Raw genomic sequence first — 9154 nt, forward strand, 5'->3', positions numbered from 1 at the left:
GTTTTAGGCTTTAAACTAGAAATAAATTTGGGAAGAGTCACATTTTAATATCAAATACTTTGAGCTTTCCCAAAGCACAAGCTTTAAGGAACACCCAGATGGCAACTCTCTGCCTTTGATTAGTCTGTAACTATGCCCAGCCTGATTCCCATCACCTCCATCCCATCTTGCAAAGTCCTGACTTCCATCATCCACTTACTGCAGCATCTTGGTTGCTTAGAGAACCTGCCTATTGCTGAGCTGCATGACTAACATTATTCATCCCCACACCTCCTTTGGCTGCTGCTTTAAGACAAATACAGGTTACGTTGCCAACAACCATGTGAATTGGTGTCAGCTTTCTTAGAAGGCAAATTGGCATCACATATCAAAAGCCACAAAAACTCTTGGGCAAACTAATCCCACTCCTGGGACTCTTCCCCAAAAGAGAAGTTAAAAAGGAGAAGGACATTTGTCACAAATGTCCCTCGTAGTGTTAGAACTATCCAACAATAAGGTAAACAACAGCACATCTCTGTTGACAGCTGCCTTTTACTGAAGAAATTCTCTGACAGGTCTCGACATGTTTCTAAAACCTCACAGCAGCTGTACCAAGGATGTGGTGACCGAGGCACAGAGCACAAGGTGGTCACTGAATCCAGGTCACATGGCTGGCAAATGGCAGAACCAAAGCTTGAACCAAAGACTCTGGGACTGTTCCACTCATCCCTAGGATTGCTTAGGACCAAGACCCTGGAGCAGCCAGTCTCAGGAAGGAGCCACGATGCAGCAGCCCCCATGATAAGCATGAAGACACTGCAGCAGGGTAGAAAAGGCCTTCCTGAAATAACAGTAAGGGGAAAAGAGGAGCACTCCAAATTAACCCCTGCGGTGTGATTATAATTTTCATTAAAAATGTGGGTAAAAACGGAAAGCAGTCACATAGAAAAATAGTTGAGCTAGCATTCAGGGGGAAACATGGCTGGGTGCTTTATTCTATTTATAGTTCCTTGAATGTTACAGCAATGTCTAAGCAGCAGGCCTCAGAAATTTAAAAAAAAAAAATTTTTTTTAAACACAAAACACAAGACCTGCCTCGACCACTGATTTGGGGTTAAACGAGTGCACAGGGATGTTTTTCTCTGTCCCCTACCTTTGAGTAACTCCTCCACCCTGCCAGCTCTCTCTCTCGGTTTCATGATGCCTGCTCCATGCTGAAACCACAACTTCCCCCCTGGGGATTGCTGAGCACCCAGCAGGGAATCACAAGTAGGTCTTTTTTCAGCAGAGGTGAGAGAGTATTGGAATATGACATCATTATTCAAATGGTAAAGAAGAGAGGGAGAGCACCAAACAAATTCACATGCCAAGGAGAAAACCAGTGGGCTTTTATGGCTCTGTTTATGGGAAGTGCCTTGCCTACTGAAAGATCAGGAGCTGACGTGTCTGGTGGCACTGGAGCATTGCATGAAATTGCAAAAATAGAATCCTATAAAAATTCATAAGCTCATGAAACACCCACTTGACTTACAGGTTAGGGGTATAGTGGCCAGGATTTCGGCAGGTCTTGGGGAAAAAGGAAGCATGATAGCTGCATCTGAAGCACCAGCACGTCCCTGCACGTCGCTGCCCTAGGCCCTTCTTAATAACTAATATGCAGGGGGGCACCAGGGTGGCTCAACCCGTTAAAGCCTCTGTCTTCAGCTCGGGTCATAATCTCGGCCTCCTGGGGTTGAATCTTGTGTGGGGCTCCCTGTTCAACGGGAGCTTCTCCCTCTCCTCCCCATTGGTGTTCTCTGTCGCTGTTTCTGTCTGTCTGTCTCTCTCTCAAATAAAATCTTAAAAAAAAAAAAAAACCTAATATGCATGAGGGCTTCCCAAATATATGCATTGGGTGGAACACCTCTTGTTTTAACTGATTGAATCCTACAGTAGATACTACTGGTTTATCTTTGCAGAGGAGGAAACTGAGATTTTTAAGAACTTAGAAAAACTTGCCCAGCTGAGATTCAAGGCCAATGCCACTGGACACCTAGCCCTGGCCTGTGCGGCCTCTCAGTTTGCCACCCTGTCCAAAGGCTCTTGATCCATTCTTATCAATGGCCCTGTATGGCACCGACTACTGCATCCTTTATGTGGAGGACACTGCCTTTCCTTTGGGGCACAGGAAGCACTGCACCAGACAGAGGCCCCCTCCCCTGGGTGAAAGTTCAGATTCGAATGATCTGAAAGTTCACTGGGCTTCCTGCCTTTTCAGGAAGAGAAAGAAACAACGTGTCCTGTGATCAAGAGTGTGCCCTTTGGAACAAAATGGATCCAGGTTTGTATCCTGGCTTCCACATTTAGTAACTCGAATGAGTCACGGAGTGCCAGCGAGCCTCAATTCTCTCACCTGTGAATAGGGGCCCATTTGCAGATAACAAAGAGTGTGGTCCAGCACAGTGCTGGGCATGTGGTGGAAGGATTTTCCCCCTGGTTCATAATCTGTCCCTTAATGATCCTAGAGGAACTTTGAATGTCCCCTTCTTCAGTGAAACTGCTGTGAAAGAATTGGTCAGTGCCCTCGATGACAAGGCACCAATGACCTGCAATGCCCCTCGGCTGCTACCTGTGGCCATTGTGTTTCCCTTTGTACTGATGCTACCAAGCTCTGTCTTATTGGCCCACTGATGGGATTTCTCTTTCTCTGATAGGAGTCCTCTCCTTTCCGACTCTCCATTCTCTGATCTCTAAGACATTAATCTTTGTTGTACCTCGTTGTTGGTGTCCTTGTTTTGCTTTTCTTTCCAAGTTCACTAGATGCTACATGTCTTTCTTGTCCACACTGTGTTTGGCACACCCAATAGTCTGCACACTTTGCAAGGGCTCTCTCGCCCTTTTATCCCCCGGGGTCCAAGCACTATACCTGGCATATAGCTGGTGCTCAATGATTGTGTGATAAATGAATGAACAAACAAATGATTAGCAGGGACTTAACGTGGCCTGAGAATGGGTCATCCTACAAATGTATACAGAACACCTGCTGTTGGCTATAGGAGGAGAGTCACAAGACGGAAGATCTGCTAGGCTCCCTGGGAGTCAGGTGAACTATGACAGCTTCTCTGTTACGTATTTTATATATTCATTTAATCCTAAAGAAATCCTACACATGTGAGTGGACACTCCACTTTATTTTATTTTTTTTTAAAGATTTTATTTATTTATTGATGAGAGACACAGAGAGAGACAGAGGCAGAGACACAGGCAGAGGGAGAAGCAGGCCCCATGCAGGGAGTCCCGACATGGGACTCGATCCTGGGACTCCGGGATCATGCCCTGGACTGAAGGTGGACTAAACTGCTGAGCCACCCGGGCTGCCTGACACTCCATTTTATAGATAAGACTAACTCACCTGGCTACCCGGCTCTCCCTGACTCCAAAGCCAATATCACCTCCTGATGCTGGAAGACCATTTAGCATAGTGGTCAAGTGCATGGGCTCTGGCATCAGGCAATCTGGACTCATTTCCTGACTTGCCTCTTACTAGCAGTGGGAATTCTGACAAATCATGGACCCCGCCAAGGCTTAGTCTGTCAAGTAGGGATAACAATAGTTTCTACTTCAAGGGTTGTTGTGAGAATTAAATGAGACAATTTAAGTGATTTCCCATGAGCAAAGCACACAGCAAATCTTTGACAGCAGCAGTAGCAGCAACAGCGATATTAGTAGTGGTGGGGGTGGTGACAGCGGTGGTATGAACAGTGGTAGTAGTGGTGAGAGCAGTAGCAATGGTAGTGGTAGTGGTGTTAATAGAGGTTGTAGCTGCAGTGCTGGTGGTAGTAGTAGTATCAGGGTAATCTTAATTTTAATGTACCCAGAAGTCAAGGTCGTAATTTAAGGAGGTCAAAAGGGCTTGTCAACCTGATGTGCCTCCACACAAAACTAGAAGACTAAGTCAAGTGCAGAAGTAGAAGAATCGATTTGAAATCCAGCACCTATATGCTCAGGGCTAGTTGTCCTCATGCCCTAGATAGCAGAACAGGGGAGCTGCAGTTCCCAGGAATAACCACAAGGTGGAGCAGCGATTTGCGCCCACAATGTCTCAACCCCACTTAGGACAAAATAACTGGGTGAGGACCTGGGAGTATGAGTTGGCTCCCCAAGCTTTAGAGGTGATTTTTGTCCCTGTCATTTAAGACAGACCTCAGGAAGGCACAGTTAAACACAGGAAAGCAGGAAGGGCAGGGACAAAGTGGGAACAGAGCAAAAGGGCTGACCATGAACAGTGGTTCTCTATCCACCTGACTGATAATGTTGTGACAAGGTTTGCTTGTGCCTCTCCCTCCCAGCTGGGGTGGAAGCATACAGGCCACAGGTTACAAGCAGTTCCCCTTTCTTTCTCACTCATCTAGACTCTATTAGGTGAGTTGGAGAACTGCTGGTCTGGGCCATCCTTGGTGGCAGGAGGATGAGGGGAGTTTAAAAGGTCTTGAAGGCATAATTAAGGAAACTCCTTATACCTGGAGGCCTAGAGTGGGGCAGAAGGCTAAGTGTGGGCAAGATGGGCCAGGGTTCAAATTCTGCCTCTACACTATAGCTATGTGACCTTGGGCAAGGGAATATTAGTACCAACCTGGTGGAGTCGTTGTGCAGATTAAATGAGACAATACCTGTCAAGTGCTTGGCATGTGCCCGGTAGTAAGCACAGTAACTGCCCAAAGAAGGGCAGCTATTATTTTACTATTACTATTATGTTGGTATGATGATGGAAAAGATTGCTATGACGTCCACTCCCACAATCCTATCGAGGTCATACAGTCTCACATGCCAATGGCATCGTATTTTACTCAGTTTGTATCGCATGTGATAGAACTGACTTCCCAATGAGAGCCCAAGGCCCCTGAGGGTAGGACTCAAAAACACCGATGTCTCTTGACCATTCCACAGGGTAGCTGAGTGATCAAGAATCTTGTCCATTGGTCAGTTGTGAAACTGATAACCTACAGGTTTTCCAGCATGGCACCTAAGGAGGCAATCCGACAACCGTTTGCTAAGCACCTGCTGTATGCCAAGAACACTAGGATTGTCTGCTTTGAGGAGAATGTCCTGAGCATTCCTTTTCTCTCATTGCCAAACTGTGGCTCTGGGGGAGTCCATGTACCTCTTCCCCCTGGACAGAAACACTGGCATGGAACAGAAGGAACAGTACAAAAAACTAACTTAGTTCAGTGCATTTAGGCCTTTGTTTTTCAAGGTCATAAGGCCACTTCCTCAGGGACTAGATGAAGCTGATGTGTAAGTTACTGTGACATTGAAGGAAAGGAAGGCAGAGCTGAAAGTCCTACTTACATAAACTCAAGAGAATCTGAAGGGGCAAAGGTTCATTCTAAATATCTTCTCTGGCCTCCTAAGTTCTCCTCGGCCTCATTGCTCTTTCTGCCTTACTGGTCTCTGTTTCCTCAACTGGAAAATGAGAGTATGTGACCAGCAGGTCACAAGGTCATTTGAGGACCCTGGACGTAGCCCCGGGTAGAAGCTCAAGGTGGGAGAGCTCTGGCTCCTTTCCAGTCACCAACTCTCCATGTGACCAGGGGTCATTCTCTGCTTTGCACCTCAGCTTCTCAGTGTGCAAATGACCTCTGAAGTCTCTCTAGATGACCTCTGGGGACCACTCTAGCTGGGTGTCTGATGCTACTTCTAAGGTTATTCCCAGATTTGCCTGCTCTGTTCTCACCCCTGATTCAACAGTGTTGGGGGCTTGAGTAGTAGGTGAGTTTCACTTCTTCCTCTCAATGGCGAGTAACTTTCATGATGACATATGTCTCCAGAGACAGTCTCGGGACTCTTCAGGTAGGTGGAGGCAAACATGACTGTCCCTTGACATGAGGGGTAGGGTTGATTGGGTTGCTGTTGTTCTTGGAGAACCATGACCCTCCTTGTGTGGCTGTTTCCTCATTCTTAAAATGGGAGCATATGCTTTGTTTTTAATCAGCAACATTATCCCTAAAGAAATTTTGAATGGCAATTCTATCATTAAATATCTCAAACCTTGATAAGTGACTTCTTTCTTTGCAAGTTATAAAATGAACAGTCTTGCCTCTCCTCCTTTGCTCCTGTCCTCTCTTCAATCCAGAAATCCAGAGGCTATTTTGAGGGTGTTCACTTGCCCCTGTAGAGAGGGGGGAAAGCCAGGCATCATTATGGGCTTTCTCCCTTGCCCTGATTCATCCTCATCTTGTTACTGGCTGCACATTTTCCCATATGACCAGGCATCTCACAATAATTAATATTCAATAAGCTGAATGATTTGACTTTCACCAGCTGGGTGACTCCTAAAAATGAGAATGTTGTACATGAACGCACTATCTTCTGGAGGAGTTCAGGATGGCACTGGAGTAAGTGTCTCTCGTTAAATTCACAGAATGTGGGGTTAGGTCAGAAGCCACCATGACTGCAGCACATCTCCCAAACAAGCCTCTTTGGAGAACTTCTTAGGTAGAAGCTGGGTTCAGGTGAAGAGGCTGAGATAAATGAACCATACCTCAGAAGAATGGCCAGGAGATTGTGGTAAAAATGCTGTGTTCCGCAGATCACAAAAAGATGAGGCCCAGCAGGGCTGAAATTCAAATACTGTCAGGGACCAGAGAAGTTTCATTCATTCATTCATTAAAAAAAAAAAAAAACATCATTGAGACCTACTAAGTGCTAAGCATTGCTCTAGATGCTGGAGAAGATGAGAAGTCAGTAGAGACTTGAGGGAGATGAAGGGTAAGCTGTAAAGGTATCTGGGGAAAGAGTGTCCCAGGGCAGGGAAACAACAAGTGCAAAGGTCCTTAGGCAGGAATGTGCAAGGTGTGTTCCATGAACGGTGAGGAGGCTCAAGTACCTCGTGCAGGGCTTTTGCTCTGAATGAGAAAGGATGCCATTGAGTTCTTGTTTGGGGCACGAGCTTGTGGAAAGATGGAGTCGCCATTCATAGAATTGGGAGAGATTGCAGAAAAGGCAAGGTTGGGGAAGGAAGTAGGAAGCTGTGTATAAACAATAAAGGGAGCGACCTGTGGCTTGCCCCTCCCTTGCCCCATCTTGGGGAAGTTGGTATCCAAAAATTTTACAAAGCAAGTCCACCACAGAGTGCCGCACAAGCGATATTGTGCAGTGGGGAAAGCCCTGGTTTTTTTGAGTCAGCGCACCTGGTTTCCAGCCCCACATTTGCCACCCTCTAGCCAAGGGATTCGGGGCTCATCACTTAAGCACTCTGTGCTCCGACCTACTCATCTTCATAATCTGGCTGTATAGATGTGCTTTATAAAATGCAAAACATCACCCCCAGAGGTGGAGGTACAGTTCCGGGACAATGGGCTCTGAAACTGAGGGGAGCTGGATTTGGAGCCTCTTGCTATAAATATGATGTGTGTAAAAGGGGGATAACACTGCCCACCTTACAAGATTGCAATGAGGATTCCTAAGTCAAAGTTTTTAAAACATCTCACAGAGAGCCTGGCCCTCTGCCAGCCTGGCCCAGTGACTGCAACTAAGACGTTCTCTCAACAGACAGGACTGAAGACAAGGACCTTCGAGATCATTTTGCTCAATCTCCTCATCTCAAAACTAATACCAGAGCTCAGAGAGGGCTAGTGATCTCCCGAAGTGATCCAGCAAGAGAGTCGCAGAGCTAGGGCTGGTAGCCAGTGTTCCCAACTGGTAGGTTGGTTTTCCAGGGTACCTCTCCTGGATGAATGAAAGCAGTGGTGAAATCAGAATCTTTTTCTCGGCTTGGACCCTTTCTGGTCTCCTCAGTGGGCTGGCTCATCCAGCCTGACAAAGTTTCCGAGGGCTTCCTGGGAGTGACAACAGGACAGAGCAGGGGTTCTTGAATGGTCCTTTTGAGCCTCTTGGATTTCTCTGGGGCCCACAGTGTTTGCACTGGTCTAGACATTTTCCACCAAACCTCCCGGCAAATATTTGAGGGCCTCGATACAATGCCACACAAATAACCATATCTAAAGCTCTCCCTCAGGTAAACAGCCTGAAGTCCTTACTCAGCCAGCAGTGATCAGAGGAAAAAAAACAAAACCAAAACTTGGCAGCTCCTCAAAACAGTTTTTAGAAAGTAAACCTCAGAGACCACCTAAAAGGTGACACATTTTTGTTGTGGCTAAAGTCCCAATTGTTTTGTATACCATTCATTGAAAACACTGTGTGTGTGTGTGTGTGTGTGTGTGTGTGTGTGTGTGTGTTTAAACAGCTTTTCCTTGATACAGAAAAAATTCCCTGTGGTAGCAAATGCTGTTTTAAAAAATAACTTCTGACCTTCAAAAACCAGTGTATATGCCTCTTGTTTGGTCCCAAGTATCAAGTGTAGAACATTTAATAATCTCTTTATCTGACAATGGTAGGAAAAGGCTTTAGAATCAGAGTAAATGGACAAACTTCTTTGCTCTGGAATGATAAGATGGATCCCATAATAAGTTTCCTGTCATTGGCAGAGGGGGGAGAAAAAGGTACTATTCCTCACACATTAGCCAATCTAGCAGTAACCCTCAAGCATCTTTGGACAGGGAGATGCGGAGAAAGTCACGTGAAATCTCAGGAATCATGGTTAAAGTTTAGACCAGAGAAGCCACAGTGGGTCCACTACCCCCGACCTTCGAAGTGTCTTCACACAATCATCCTTTCTTCTGCTCTACATTCACACCTGGTAAATTGAGAATCCTAGTATCTAAAACCATCTACGTTATTTATCTCAGCTCATCATGGGTTAATCAGATCAACTACCCATTGGTAATCAGTAAGCAAGTTCTTTGCAGATGCAAGGAATGAAATTACTTATTTAATGTATTCTTACTGACGATAATAGCAACTAATGTGACATTGCTGTGCATTATCTAATTTAATCTTCACTAAAACCATGAATTTACACTATATTAACCTCATTTTACCCATGTAGAACCTAGGTCCTAACTAGAACCCTATTCTAGTTTAAATACGAAAGCCTCTTTAGAAATAATGGATAGAATTTCAGAATTATAAAAGCCCTAAAAGATCATATGATCTTAATGTAGTGTCTTGTATGTTTATTATCATCACTGATACTTGACTAATAGAACTTTATAAGCTATAAATAGGATCACACTATAAAAATGTTTGAAACCTTTTTTTCACTTAATGTTTTGAGATATCTTTAAATCAATAAATA

This window comes from Canis aureus, chromosome 16, assembly GCF_053574225.1.
Source record: "Canis aureus isolate CA01 chromosome 16, VMU_Caureus_v.1.0, whole genome shotgun sequence".
Taxonomy (NCBI): domain Eukaryota; kingdom Metazoa; phylum Chordata; class Mammalia; order Carnivora; family Canidae; genus Canis; species Canis aureus.